Source organism: Phycodurus eques, chromosome 21 (assembly GCF_024500275.1).
Source record: "Phycodurus eques isolate BA_2022a chromosome 21, UOR_Pequ_1.1, whole genome shotgun sequence".
NCBI lineage: Eukaryota > Metazoa > Chordata > Actinopteri > Syngnathiformes > Syngnathidae > Phycodurus > Phycodurus eques.
In genome coordinates, this window is record NC_084545.1 from 11,727,264 (window position 1) to 11,743,854 (window position 16,591).

Sequence of the window (16,591 nt, forward strand, 5' to 3'; positions counted from 1 at the left end):
AAGGAAGCCAGATATATTGGAACACTCTGCCAAACCCTAATTTGCTGTTTACTAAGAACTTCCCTGATGCGCTCTTGACAACAACTTACGGCTTTGTAAAAATGGAATCAATATGCTCCGATAACACAAAATCTAGTCAATGGAAATGCATCATGTTCAGTACTTTGACCTAAAAAAACAAAAACAGTTGCTCTTTCCAAAAGGATAAATAAATCAGTCTGAACTACCATCACTGAAAAGCTTGCTTTTTCCCCCCATCTATTTTATCAAATCTCACTTTCCAATTTGTACATCTCACAATTAGGGTTTTCGAATGCGAGGAAGGCCAGGCAAAAATGTGAGGGACCTAAGTGCAGGGAAGCAGGGAGGCAAGGCAGGAGTACAGGAGTCTCAAAAAATAATATTTAATCTCCAAAAAATGGAGATTAAATATTATAAAAATGGAAACCAAGGAACAAAATGAACCACATTCAAAATAAAAGATGATATACTACAAATTAGAATTTTTTTTCCCTCAATAAACTGCAAATGTAATAAGAAAGTATGTAACGCTTATTTTTATATGAGACAAGTTCGGTACGAGTGAAGACGGTTGAGTTTTAGCAGTGCTTTGACTCCTGATAGGATCTTGTAATTACGGCTCTCGTCATCACTTTGGTGCAGAGGTGGGAAACGGTCCTATCAGCATAGATGGTAGATAATCTCAAAGGCAGATATTAGTCAAAGGCAAACGCAAGGCAATTTGCATCTGTACCGCAGCCCGTTTCTGTGACTCGTCACATGAAAGACTTCAATCTCAATGAGAATTTTTTCTTTCAACAGTAATGTGAGGAGAATGCGTTCTTTTGACTTTGGCAAAGAAAACAAAACAACAACACGTAAGTATCAGCCTTCCTTGTAATGAAAAAAGAAAATTATTTATGTATTTTATATAATTTTATATATATATATATATACATACATATATATATATATTTTTTTTTTAAATTGCTATATATATATTTTGTCAAATATGATAATTAATCACAGACAATTTGCTGTCTACGCAGTTCAATACATTGTCGTTTAAAGATACATTATGTGATTACTGTATTCAATTGTATTCATTTATTGTGGTTACTGTAATTGCACAGTTATGTCTCATATGTAGCTATAAGTAGTGATGAAGCGATATGAACATTTCCCATCAGTATTATCATGACCAAAATTATCACGCTTATTGGTATAACACGATATTACAAAAGAAATGTTAACTAACAAACAAAATCACAGATTTGGAAGCATTTCAAAAGGAGCCACACCCAAAGTGAATTTTCATACGTGCAAGAAAGAGCCCATAAAATGTACGTTTACACTTAAAATAATTGGGATGACAATGATGAATTTAATAGGTGCTATACTGTATATTAAAGATTATATATTGTAAGATTTGGATGATACAGGAACTTTGAGGTGATGGCGGTAACATTAGCGAGCCTCCATTACATGCCTTGAGCAATGGTGATGGATTAATCTTACCAAATGGTCACGCCTGAGAAATGTTCAATGAGCTCATATTAGGCTACATCATAACATTTTAAGATATTTATGTTCAAGGTGTGTTGAAGGGCTACATAGCAGTTTGAATTAGTTGCTACCATCTATGCTGTAGTTAAACATATTTTAAAAGCAACCATAAATGAAATACACGTTAAGTAAAAGCTTTGCAATTTAAACATGATTGAAGTGTAAAAACAATATAAAAGTATTATTAGCAAAAGTATACCCTCACTTAATAAGAGTAAGACAGTGGCATCTCTGTTAAGTACAGTATTTTTCATATCCTTCAAGAAAGCGGGGATCTATAGTTAAAGAAACCTGACGTGATAGAGAAAAACTGAGATCAGTTTTGGATTCCGCACCCAAAAATGAGTTAAAAACAGCTGTCAGACTTAACTCAACAAAAAAGTGTGTTCCCCAGTGTAATAAGCCTACAGACCAAAATACATTTTAGATATGATGCTGCAATTATTTATTTTGTTATAAGCATGCCTGAAGCCAAATCCTTGTGTTATCTTTGGTAGTGTCATGCATGACACCTTTTGTAAGCTTTTGTAAAATGTAACTTTAAGATACTGAATAGACTGAACCCAGTGAAATAAGATGGAACATCGAGCATTAGTGGGATAGTCCCATATTATAGTACAGTATTTCAATTGTTTAGGAAGCTGCACCAAGTTTTCAATTGACCACGTTATATACAGTCAATTGTAATTGTAGCTGTCCATTCCTGCAAGGGCCAGGATAATACTGAAATACATTTCTTCAGGTAACACATACATAAATCACTAGCCGGTTGTGCTGTGCTAATTATGAGGGGCCGGTCTAAGGCAAAAATGCCAAGGCCGATTTCTTTGTCCCCATTTTCTTTGTACCATCCAAATGATGGAATTACATAATATCGGTGCTTTAATATTTTACAAGGCGGGTTAGTTCAACCTTGCTAGTGTGGACACGTTGTATCTGTAACCCGGCCTGAGGCCCATCTGCTGACAGATGAGTGCACACAGGGTGTAATAATAAACATAGTGTATGGAAGGAAACACGAGAGTGTCTCAATTTCCAGGCCTTTAAGGTAATCCATCATCCGGATGCTGACCGGCCAACATTCGGGCACCTGTCGAGTCAACACGTAATATAGTAGAGATTGTCGGGCTGAATAAAGGATGTTTCGTGGCCCCTCCCACGGCATTGTTTCCCATTGTCCACGTGAAAGGATAAACAGAACAGAGCTTGGCACAAGTTTGTCATCCATCCTAATGAAGTGCATCCTCCTGAGCACCAAATGCCATTCATCATGCTCCTTCCTCGCTTTTCCGTGTGTTTGTATCTTTAGGATGCTGTTGGATCTGCATCTTTGTGCTATTCCCACATTTAACTCAAAAGACAGTTCAAACCAAATAAGACAGTGAGCACATTTCTGTGGCGTGTTCAAAGTGCGCACCCTTAACCCAGAATCAAAAACTGGTACAGTCCAGTCATCTTATGTCCAGCTGCATCAACTCCGAAGTGGTCTGCTAACATACGGTTTTGAGAAACAAACACAAATCTGCTTCCGTTAACAACCTGCCCTTTGAATGGCTGGCAATTAGTCCAGAGTGTACCCTGCATGTCGCCCAAAGTCAGCTGGGATCTGATATATGCGCAAGCAAGTTCCATTGGAACCCAAGCAGGAGACCACAACAAAGCACCTGTAGGAACTTTAAAATACATCTACATTGTCTTTTGTTTAATACAGGATGTCACCACAAAGGTACCTAAGATGACAATGCAGGTATCTGATGTTTAGGCTTTGTTCGTGTTCAAGTATATCATATCATATTTGTCGAAGTAAAGGAAATACACGTATTTAACTTTTGTCCCAAGACAAAAGCCATAAAGTCATAAGTAAGTCATAAAGTTCGGTTTCAAACCATAATGTCGTCAATACGTAGTCAAGCTCTACGTTAGCACAGCATACACAGGAAGTCCACGAACCTGTTTTGCGGGTTTGGTCACGTGATTTTCCTCATATAGCGCATAGGCTAACGCTTACCCGCTACCCTAATGAAGCTAAGCGGTGAGTAAAATGGATGGATAGATAATAACAGTTCAACCTTGGTGGATGTTGTTAAATTTCTTTTTTTTTTTCTTTTTTGATTGGCACACATACATGTAATTTCCTGCCTTTTTAAATGGATATAAATTTCATAATTATATCTTACGTTACACTCTACTAGATACACAGGGTACGTTTCCTTTGTTGATTTATGTTGTACATTACAACTTCGCAGTTATTGATAAATGATCTACCCCAGCTGTACCATGATATCGTTCTGGAAAAAGCATTATCTTTTGTTTAGTCTCTCTCTCGCTCACACGCACACACCAATGAACATTGGTGTGAAAGGTCAATACTCACTTTATCATCATTAAAAAATATATACCTTCAAATGTGATCATATCATAGTCTAAATAGTAAAACTATGATTGTCTGAGCCAAATAAATACATTTCATATGGAAGATTAATTGTTGGGGGAGTACAAAGTACACAAAAAAAATTGTGTCTGCGTCAAAGCAGGCTGAATACGTGTGATACCTTCCATATGGCTATAAGATGTTGAGCATAACCAGATGCGACTTTTAGCCTAAAATGGATGATTTCATTTCCAGAGTTTTCTTGGCTGCAACATTGGAATAGCCAAAACTGAAGGCATTACATTGACACTGGAAAGTTAATGTCATGAACATCAGATATGTTTTATTGATTGGACGGTTGAAGGGGTTTTCCAATGCAAAGTAGCACATCTGTTTTGGAAGCGCTGAATGATGAATACATTTTCTTTCCCATTTTACAACCTGGGTCTTTTTGATACCTTGCGCTCAAACAGACTGGCATCATATTTATATCATGGCGACTCATTGTCACTGATGGCTGCAGGGTGTTTGAAATGGAGACTTAAAATACAGCTGTTGTCAACAGCTGTGATCTGCAGTCACTCTTTGAAAACTAAGTTTTTGGTACAACTTTAAAGAGAAACTGATTGGGATCAACCTAAATATGGAAAATCATAGCCTTGCTGTTGTTGCTGCTCCGTTGCTTTCAGTGATAAATATATAAATAAATGGAATTATTGGCATTGTAAAGGTTTAAATAGCTGCCCCCTGGTAATGGAATCTCATTGTAACTAATTGCGTTTATAAAGATGCGTTCATTTTGGATTGTTATTGTTTTGCAAATGGGTGCAGGGTCACATTATTGTGTGAAATAGCTTGCCTGTGGGTGGTAACACTTAAGTACTTTTGAAAGCATATACTTGTACTTTTGTGAACCAGGAAAAAATACAGGCACGAAAGTCCGATTATTATTGGTTAGTACCTTATATCGATAATACTTCAAGGGGCAAAATGCACTGCTGCATTATTGTTTCTGTCAGTCAGGAGCAGATGTCGCCACGTTGTCAGACCCTAAGTGCTTTTAGGCATTTATCGCCTGGCTAAATGGCATTTCGACCATGCTCAAAGAGCGAATTAGCATTTCTCTAAACACACAGTCCAAATACAATTTTTGGTTGATAATTATTGGTTAGCACTTCGAGCTCTTTGGTCCCCATGTAAAGCCCAAAAGCTACGCCATTCTCATGGGAAAAATCATAGTGGAAGTTTTAAATTCAAAGGTCCATAGATTTTTACAATTCGGAATTTAACGAAACATTTCTCAACAATACAGAATACAAAAGATAGCATGCAGCAAATATTGCGAGGGTTCACCTTATTGAGCAAAAAAAGGAAAGCTAAAAAGTGTGATGATGACCAACGAACCGCAAAATCAACTCGCTATAAAGGAGTCGTAGGAAAGCAGCACACTAGGATAGCGCTAAATCTTTGTGGTTGCTCTCTATAAAATAGTAATATTTTTATTTATTTATTTTTTTCCCAATACAGTAGACCATTGGAACCTAAATGGTTAATTGGTTGAACAAAACGTATTTGATGGTCCAAAACACAAGAATCGCACATCTGAACAAAACAAATAGCTTGTCATCACCAGATCGCCCTTGGTGTTTTTTCTCCTTTCTTGGCTTTTTGTTTTTGGGGGCTTACCTTTTTACAAGAGCATCAGTGTTGCTAAAGCAAAGTGGAACTCATCACCGAGAGCAGCCCTCACCATAAATAAGATTTCATTACATGTCATGTTTTATTTTTTTTTAAATTATGATTATGATTTCGATATTTCTTGATTACTGCTGACACATACGGTAAAGGACAAACAGCTTCCTGGACCAGAATTGATTTGAGTTCTTATGAATCAATTGCAGATAAATGTTTATCAAACACTGTCTGTCTTTCAGTTTCTCTCTGAGTATTTCAGAAGTACCGGACAGATGTTGACAACTAGTAGCTATGACTAGACCAAGATGTGAACCTGCAGAAATACAAGATGAGCCTCTAACAAGTCAACATACTGTGAAACATCTGGCTGTCGACCAACAGTGTGATCTCTGAGTGAGGTTCCTCCAAGCCTCGTGGAACTATTTGCTGATATAATTAGCATACCCCCCCCCCCTCCAAAAATAGCTTTAATTAAACTTTTTAATTTGTTTTTCATTGTAATTATCCAAGCTTACCTGAAACTAATATAATGTTAATGGGAAACCGTAAGAGTTCAAAAGATGTGTGTCATCCAATTTCACAGATTTCCTTTTTTCATTTCTGGAACATCTGCAGGAACATTGTCTGCTGCTTTGTTCTGCTCCTGTTGGTTTGAACTCAAGGTAATCTCACTCAGTATAGCTGACCTCGGCTTCCTTGCCGCCTCGCACACTGAAGATAAGAAGCTTTCATAATACCAGGTAACATAAGGAGAAATAGCTTACGATAAGGATATGAACTGCTGCTGGCCGTGTGTGTGCGTGTGTGTGTGTGTGTGTGTGTGTGTGTGTGCTCGTATACGCAGTCGTCTCCACAGATAAATGTCCCCTATCTCCACTCCATTTAATTCTACCGTTCCTTCTGTTGGTCTAGGATCCAGCATCCACCACCTCAGGGGAAATAAGGATCCGTCTCTCAGGTTCCCAACGGGCCCAACATAGGGGAGCTGTTCCTCATTCATCCAAGATGAATTTATCCCAAACTCATTTCTTCACACAGATTAATTTGGCAGACATTCTGAAGCAGGTGAATACTGTTGAGTAACATCTGCAGGTATCTCTATGATATAGTGTGTGCAAATGCTTTGCCTTTGTGTGTCTTCGACTGTATCCCAGAGGCTGGCCGATGGAAATCAGAATAAGATATTGGACTGGTTATATTGATTATCAGCCGTTGTGTAGTTGTTTTAGGCAGACGTAATACATCTAACATTTGTAATGTACAACACAACATCGAAAGTCAAACAGCTCACCAATCAAACATTTAAGAATTAAATATTTTTAAGATAAATATGGTCTCTAAGCAGAGGGGGAGCCTGGGGGGCACGTGACACACACACACACTTTTTACCCTAAGTGCCCCTTTTTTACCCTATGTGCCCCTATGTGTGCAGCAAAAAGTGCCCTTGTAACAGCCAAAAGTGGAGTGGCCACAAGTGCCCTTGGATTTGCAAAAGTGCCCCTGAAAATGTTCGATTGACTACTGTGTTTACATCACATTAGCATTTCTTTCATGTATTCAGAACCTAAACCATTAAGTCCTTTATAGACCATCCATCCATCCATCCATTTTCTGAGCCGCTTATCCTCACTAGGGTCGCGGGTGTGCTGGAGCCTATCCCAGCTGTCATCGGGCAGGAGGCGGGGTACACCCTGAACTGGTTGCCAGCCAATCGCAGGGCACATACAAACAGACAACCATTCACACTCACATGCACACCTACGGGCAATTTAGAGTCTCCAATTTATGCATGTTTTTGGGATGTGGGAGGAAACCGGAGTGCCCGGAGAAAACCCACGCAGGCACGGGGAGAAAATGCAAACTCCACACAGTCGGGGCCGGGGATTGAACCCGGGTCATCAGAACTGTGAGGCTGACGCTCTAACCAGTCGGCCACCATGCTGCTCCTTTATAGACCAGTAGCAGAATTTTAAAATCTATTCTAAAGCTGACTAGGAGCCAGTGTAGAGACTTTAGAATTGGAGTAATATGTTCTGACCTGTTTTTTCTGGTCAGAACCTGAACTGCAGCATTCTGAATGATCTCCAGCTGTTAAATGCTCTTTTGGGGGAGTCTGATTAGAAGACCATTACAGTAGTCAAGGCTACTTGAGATAAAAGCATAGATGAGCTACTCCTGGTCTGCTTGGCACATGCAAGCTTTCACTCTGGATATGCTCTTTAGCTGGTTGAAGGCTGTTTTAGTAATTGATTTGATATGACTGATCGAAGTCAGGTCAGAATCTATCAGTACACAAGTGTTTCAGACTGGAGACATTGCTAGATGTAACTGTATATCATTTGCATAGGTATGATAGTCAGCATTAAGGTTCTGATGAAGTTGGTAGCATATACAGGCTGAACAGGAGTGGTTCAAGAACTGACCCTTGAGGGACTCCATAGGTCATTACCATTCGATGAGACTGAACACTTTCAATGGTTACGAAATAACCCATTTCCTCTTGGTAGGGCCTTAACCATTTAAGGACTGTTCCATTTAGTCCTACCCAGGATTTCAACCTGTTCAGCAGTAAATTAGATCTACCATATCAAAAGCCACACTGAGAGCCAACAAGACCAGAATTGACACCTTTCCCAAGTCAATATTCAACCTGATATCATTTAGCACTTATCAGAGCAGATTCTGTACTATGATGAGTTCAGAAACCTGATTGAAATTTATCAAAAAAAGTCCATTTAAGTTCAAGAAATTGCTGAGCTGATTAAAAATAACTTCCTCAACATTCTTGGCTATGAAAGGGAGATTTTAGATGCATCTATACAGTAGCTTGCTAACATGGAAATGTCCAGTGTTCTATTTTTTTAGAAGAGGCTTAATGGCAGCTACTTTAAGAGCTTTAACTACCGTATTTTCACGACCATAAGGCGCACCGTATTATTGGGCGCAGGCATGGTAAAACATACGTTATCTTAAAACATACGGTAGCATGCATACACACTAAAACATGCTAGCATATGTTTTTAAAAATGCAGCGGGCGCAAAACTGTGCTTCGTAAGCGTGTCTCTTCGTAGGTGCCATTTTCGGGGGTACTTTACCAAAACGATGTTGTTTTGCAAAATGCACACCCCGGCACTATATACCTACTGGGCGCGTGTCTTTAGCGTCCTCTTTCACGCGTACCCTTACCCTTTACACATCCGCATGCTGTCCTCAGTCACGTCCGCCTTTCCTCTATATAAGCAGCGTGTCGGCAGGAAATGCTCCCAGTCAGTCAAGCGGAGCGCTCATCAAAGTCCTACAACAACATTTACAGATTTTGGAACTCGGTGCACACATAAGGCGCGCCGGATTATAAGGCGCCCTGTCCATTTTGGAGAAAATGTAAGACTTTTAAGTGCGCCTTATGGTCGTGAAAATACGGTAATAATTTAACAAGAAAAATGTATTTAAAAAATACTGAATACATTTTAACAAACACATTTTCAGAAAATGACGAACGTATGAAATAAATATCACAGGACTTCTGATAATGTAAATGATCCATGGGCTGGATTTAAAAACAGAGCGAACCAGAAGAAAAACTTGATGCTAATTGCAGTTTATTACAGGCCATCTTTGAATATGATGGTGCGGATGTTAATTCACAGGAAGTGGACAGACAGACCAAAACACAAACATTCATGTAGGATAAGGGTGGGTACAATCTGTGTACATCCACTGGCCTCAAAAGCTTTAAAACCCTTTGACTCACTGTTGATCTGCTTCTCAGACAGATGACAACATCATCTCCTCACTGTGCGTTAATCTGCAGAATAGGCCTGCCTTCTCTTAGTGCATGCGTTCCTTTGTCCACATATCTCTTTACCCAAGTGTCACTGATGCGCTCTGCTCCACTCGTCTCATCGAGAGCACGATATTCCTCCTCATCCCCACAATGGCCTGCCTGTCCTGCGGAGGGGCTGTCAGCTTCCTGCACTACATCGCCATCTCTAACTTCACAGTCTCACAGCCCTCTGTGTCATCTACCTCTGCCGTCCTCTGCTTGCTTCCTCTATCTGTCACTTAGCCGCCAAATCTCAGAGACATACAAATACATTAGATGCTACAAAGCATGCAAACACACAAAAAATAAAGTCACGTTTTGGTAATAAAACCCTCTCGGGACAGTCGCTCAAACTGTGGCATGACCTTTTGTACAAAGACGCAGTCCTATTGTTACTTTTACTACTAATGCAAAATATTCCATTCGGCATCTGAAATATTTGTTAGAAAAATAGAATATGAAGCAGGCACGTGAGTGTAAAAACAGCACAATTAATCAATCACATGCAATTTTATTAAATGTGGAATACTGAATGGGCTTGCCACTTGATGAAACTGCCCTAAAATGTGGGCACAGGTCTGGCAGATTCCCTCCAAACTCATTGAGAAGTGTGGAAGCTGTTATAGCAGCAAAGTGGGGACACGCTATTTATTAGCTTCTATTTTCCTGTTGGCCTATTGTCCAATACATTTGTCTATATAACGTTCAGTCACTTGTTTCGTCAACACAAACCACATAATCCTCAAACGGTTTCTACTTATTTCCCTTTGATTGCTGCAAATGGGAGGGAAAAAAAACAAAAAACGTTCAGCTTCTCAACTTAGTTATCTCTTTGAACTACAAACCAATTCAATGTCACACTGCAACAATTCAAGAAGGGATTTTGTAGACAGTTTCCATTAATCTTCCAAGGGATGGAAACATAAAAATAAATATATATATATATAAAGCCACATGTTGGTGGCAAGGAGGAAAACACAAGGATGGAGCCACGCAATTTGATGGATAACAAAATGGTAACAGCAGAAAGGGAACAAATTACACTGTGTTCGCAACCGTGCCAAAAACAACCAAAGGGGACGACAACAATGTTGGTGATGCCTCACAGCTCAACTCGGCTCATAAGTTATGCTGCTCCCTGACTAATTAGTTGCATGACTTGTTTGTAGGCAAATAAGAAAACAAACAAATTTACCGTACGGATGGTTTTGTAGCCCGACCACTGATGTGTGTTGACTAGTAGCAGTAACAAAACAAGATCAATGCAAAAGGGTTTTGAGGCACAAATCAGAGATTTCTCTGCTGGCCTAAACACTACAGAAGCACTAACCTACATTTCCTACCTAAAATATTTGTTTAATGAAATTGTGTGAATTCCCAACAGTCTCTTCCTGCTTCCAGTACATGAATGTGGATGTTCAAATTTTAGCCTGTCAATCTAATCTGCCCAGGGCCTTCAGAATCGACAGTTCTGGCTGATGTATCTTAAACTATATGTATTAGCAATGGGGCTGTTTCTTGTTTTGACAGTTAGGAATGTAGTTTAACACAGTCACTGCCATTGACGGCTTTAGAACTCAAATATCCATGTTAACTGGGAAGGCTGGCAGTGAGTGAGTTCAAATGCCTGTACAGTTAGTAAATCTTTTGTGATGGTGACAAGTTGACTTTGGGACGAACAGTTGTTATTATTAATATTTCCTAAGGGGAAATGGATTCAAAATACCTGTATACCCGTGTTCTACCTCAGTGATTGCTGCCCTAATTTGTATGTATCGCGTGGTGGGAACAAGGCTTAGGTCTTTGTGGGTAGCACATCCCAAGTGGTTGCTGTCATGATAAATGCCACTGCATCATAGATTACTATAATATACTTTGCAGTATCCAAAGTGCAAACACAGAAAAAGTATTTCCAAATTTGACGGCTTTTCAGGCAATTTTAGGTGACGAACGGAAAGAAGTTCACACCAAGGGCTCGAGCAGATTCAAACTCATAAAGGTTTCATTGGAAAGCTATGCATTATCTTGTCTGATTAACCATCTACAGATGAGGGAATGGGCCATCTTTTATGGCCCCTTTTAGCTTGCTGGAACATCAGTAACATTGTCGACTGTCTCAAAGACTGATCTTTTTTTTTTAACTTTAACTTCTTCATTTCCCCTTCCATTATCTTTTCCACCTACACATACAGCACATCCTCATAGTTGCCAGTGTGGTGCACTACAAATTATTCATGATATAATTAGCAAGCAGGGAAATCATATTAGGCTGTCTTAACTTGGACCTCATGAACCTTTTAAGCACTTCAGCAAATAATGGGTCCAAATAATATCCCTGACCGAGCTCTATTCCTGGATGGCCCAGATAGTCATATAAACCAGTAGATGGCATGGAAAAGTTCACAAAAACTAAACCAGATTTAGCCAAATGTGGGCACAGTGTGTAAAATTATAGATTTTTTTCATGGTATTCTGTCTTTATAATTGCATATTTGAGGTCATTGTTTATAAGCGTTTGACAGGGGACAAGACCCAAACCTCATTCCTTTTGTTTAAGGCTGACATTTTGTTAATCAATCCACCAAGTCTCAATAGACCAAGTCCAAAACAGCCACTTCCTCCTGAGCTCCAGGCAAACAAAAGTCAGAACTGTTGCAATCATATCAACCTTAACATGTTTTATATTTCTTTATTCCAAAAGGCACTTGCTTTTGTTCATTTGAGTTATTTGGACTCCCTGCAGGAGTACTTCTACCGCAATCAAGAGAATTAATGCATCTGGCCCTTGAACTTAATCTGCACCACAATTTAATCTGACAATATGTCAGAAAAATCGTATGAAAAATTCCATGCACCTGCATTGGCCATTCTGTTTTATAGTTTTAGTCAAGCCAGGGGAATCACACTGAAACTTTCTTCTCCCCACGTCAGTGCCTCAATGGTAAATCTGCGTTCAACTGAGCCAATGACATGAACTACGGCTGAACTTCACATTTTGTGAAGGAAAACACGATACTTCTCTCAGGATGACGCTCTCTTTATTAAAGCTGAGAGAGAGCTAAGTAGGAAAATAAAATGATTCCACACTTGTTAGAGTTGCATTGGCTCTGCTGCATCTAAATGCAAATGAATGAATAAGAGTGTGTCAACATCCATTCATTGCTTAATGGAAGTTTAAAAAAAACACACAAAAAAAACAGTCTCATGCAAATGTTTGTTTGGATGTCTTGAGTTTACTTGAGACTGGAGTATTTACTGTTTTCCTTCTATGAAAATATAGAATGCCAAGTAGAGGTCGAACTCCATCTTTCCAATCAACATACATTTGGCAATGATAAAGAAGAAAACATACAGTATTTGTTTTAAAACAAAGATGGATCAAATGAATGAATGCAGTTTCATGCCTCCAACCTCAAAAAGCGATTCTGGGCCTGAGGAGGTACAAGCTCCCACCAATACAGTTTTATGCTGCCGCACAATGTACTGAGCAGTTCACACACTACAATAAAACTAACAATAAGAAAGGAACCCAACATTATTAGATACTTTCCGGTTCATATAACTATAAATTCTGCAAATATTTAAACTCCGTCAAAACCATGCTGCATTGAATGCATCTGTCAGAACAAGAGATGCTAACTTATAACAACAGTGAAGGAGTGTCTCTTGTACTTTATTGACTTCTTGACATGTGCCGTTAGTAAGGAATTAAATTTTATATGAGAGAAGATGGTGGCCAGCAAAAATCAAAAACATGAACTGCTACAACGAAGTGGAGACTGAAATATACAGTAATAATGTGGGATCCCAAAGGGTAAGCTAATTAGTTGTTAGCTGTTAGTGGGGGGGGGGGGGGGGGGGGGTCTAGCAGTGTTACGTTTGGGGAGGTGATGAATCTTCTTGACCAGTGATGCGGCCAGCACTGGTTTACGTCATGCAGATGCTCCCATATGGATGCGCGCTCTGGGTCTAGCTGAAGTGCTAGAGACAGTCCTGTGTATTAACTGCCAATGGAAATATGTCATTATTATCTCGGACTGTAGTGTGATGAATAACGACTTGAGGGGACAAAGGAATTAAAAACAGCATAAAGTTTCAGTACTCAGGGAATGACAGCGTCAATGTTTGGTGCAGTCTTCGCTCTTCGAACAACTCTTCCTATAAACTGCCATTTTAAATAATGGCCGGTCTCCATTAATGCAAACTGTGCAATGCACATCCTGGCTGGTTCTGTGTACAATGTCAGTGACAATACTTTCACATCTGGCGTACAAATAAAATTGAGAGGGATTGCTCCTGCTGGAGAAATTAATGTTAATTTATATAAGCTGCTCTACCATCCTGAAAGGTGTCCTATCAAAGTGTCCTCTTGTTTCCATTCCATGTTTGATAGTTCTCTATTCTTTGCTGATTTTTGCGGAATCCCACAACATTCCCCTTAGGCCAGTTCAGATGTTTTTGTGATTCTTTTGGAGACATAGATGTAAGTCTGTTTTTTTGTTTTTTTCTTATTAAAAAAGCAGTTCCATAAAATTATATTAAAGTTGATTCGTAATCTTTGACTTCAACTTATCGACTTCTATTGTTTACCCGAAGCCCATACCTGCCTCATACATCTGTCAGCATTTAACTGCAACACTGAGCAGATAAAAGGGGTTGCTACTCTGTACCTAGAAGAAGTTTGTTCCACAACATTACATTCATGTCTGCAAGATACTTCCCATTCCTGCTGAGACATGATGAATGGATCCAAGCAGGCATTTCTGGATGTGGTTACAGAACATCACTCTTCCTTATGATCCAAAGAACACTTTCTCTTCAGTCTCCAGTGAAATGCTAAATGCAACTCCAGAGTAAAGCGCAGCAAGGCTAGAGTTTTAGATAACACTGTTCAGTTAGTCTTAATGGTATTGCTGTCTGTTCCTCTGTATTCCAAATTATGCTATTTTCTTTTGCTAGCCACCCTGATGGCTCTGGGGATTGAGACGCACCTCGGGAACAAATGGGCTATGAAATGCACAGCAGCTGGTGTTTTGGTGGCGAAGCACTCTACTACGTTCAGCTTGATCCTTTCTAACATGGTTGCTTAAAGGCCAATTCTTCTGAAACATTTTGTAATGGAACATGTCTGGATCTTCAGATGACCTTCCCATAGCTGAGTCACACACAGATGGTGCAGCTCGACAACGTAAGAGAGCACAATGTGGACTTGATCAGAACAAAATAAAAAGAGGAAGCAGAAGATGAAGAAACCCGTATGGGTGGCAGAGAAAGACTAAAGCATATGGTCACCACATTTAGTCATCTAGATGGACTTGAAGGCAAATGAATAAACTAAATGCCACCTAAACAACAGCTAAATTGCTAAGTTGAGCTTCTCCTCATCCATTTTTCCATCCCTATTATCCTGGTCAAAGTTCCAGGGGAGCTGGAATTCCTTCCAGCAAGCTACTGTCAGAGGTGGCGTTCACCTTGAACTGCCTGCCAATCTATCACAGGGCAAACACAGACATTTACGCTCACAATTATATTAACCCAAGATGCGTGTTTTGGACTGTGGGAGGAAGCTGGAGCAATCTGCGCAACCTACCCCCGCATTTGGCAAAACAGGTGAAAGCACATTCACGCGACATGTGTAAATGGCACAATGGGACTGGGGCAAAGCACACGTAAGAACTTGAAACATCTACAATGTCTTTTGTTTAAGAAAACAATGCCAACAAAGATCACAATCTCCAATGTTTCGGCTTCGTTCGTGTTTACATGTATCGTATTTGTGTAAATAAATGATATACATGTATTTAACTTTTGTCCAAAGACACCAGCCATAAAGAAAAACAATTTTTCGCAGGTTCAGCGTCAAACTACCTTTTCATCAACCTGTAGTCATGCTCATTAGCATGGCATACACAGGAAATCTGAAAAACAGTTTTCCGGATTTGGTCATATGGCGGACTGGAGAAAACCTATAGAAGAAATGTAATAAAAAAGAACTTTTATTTGTATATACTGTAGTGCCTTTCAAGGGACCCAAGGTCGCTTACCACTAAGCGTACTTTATGTATAACATAGGGAGAATTTGCAAATTTCATACCGAAAAAGCCACAATTAGATCGAACCAGTGATCTAATTGTTATATATATAAGGGTTATATCATCTCGCATCGTTTTGTTTTTCCGGATACTCCAACTTCTTCCTGCGACTTCCTCCCACATTCCAAGAACATGCATGTTAGGTTAATTAAAGGCTCCAAATTGCCCATTAGTGTCAATGGCTGGCTGTGGGTGTCCTGTGATTGGCTAGCAACCGTTTCAGACTGTATCTTGGATCTCGACCAAGGTCAGCTGGGATGGGCTCCAGTTTACCGTGACCCTCAAGGGGCCAAGAAAATGAATGGATCATCGGCATTCAGGTATATGCTTATGTTCTCCACTTACGGTGCCATTTTTTTAAAATTGTCCACTTGTCATGTAAACACGTCCAAAATGACACTTTTACTCAGTTTTTAGTAAAAAAAAATTGGATTTTGTCAATCTCCAGCCATGTTGAGCTGAACACCATTGATGTATGCAAAGAACAAACGTTCGTCAACATTCACCCTAAATAAACTTTGTTTCCAACCTGTGCTCGATTCTGGCCATGAATCACCTCATCATTGTTTATTATTATCATTCATTGTTGAGCTTACACCAACTGCTGCGTACACCACAGCTCATCCGCTTTGCTACATCTTTTATGAGTTACCGAAGTGAAAGTTATTCCTTATTTGAACAAGCCTTACCTCTGTAGCGACTGTATCCAAAGTAAAGTAAAACAGTCTCAACCCCCCTTTTCTCTCTTCCCAGACGTCTGAGATGTGAAACCCCCCTCCCACCCTTCTGTTCAAGTGTGTGCTTTGATATTGGCTCAAAGCTCAGGGGAGGCCCCTCAGGTAACCAGATCTGCCGGTTCACATTGCAGCACCAGGCTTTGCGAGAAAGATGCATGTGTCACTGAAGACAGCCAAGCATGACCTAAAGGCATGGCAAGCAGCCAGACAAACAAAGAAACCAGCATATCTCAGCATGCTTGTGCACACACAGCCACCTGTGTTTTGATTGTATGACAATTATATATAGATTCTTACATAGAATCT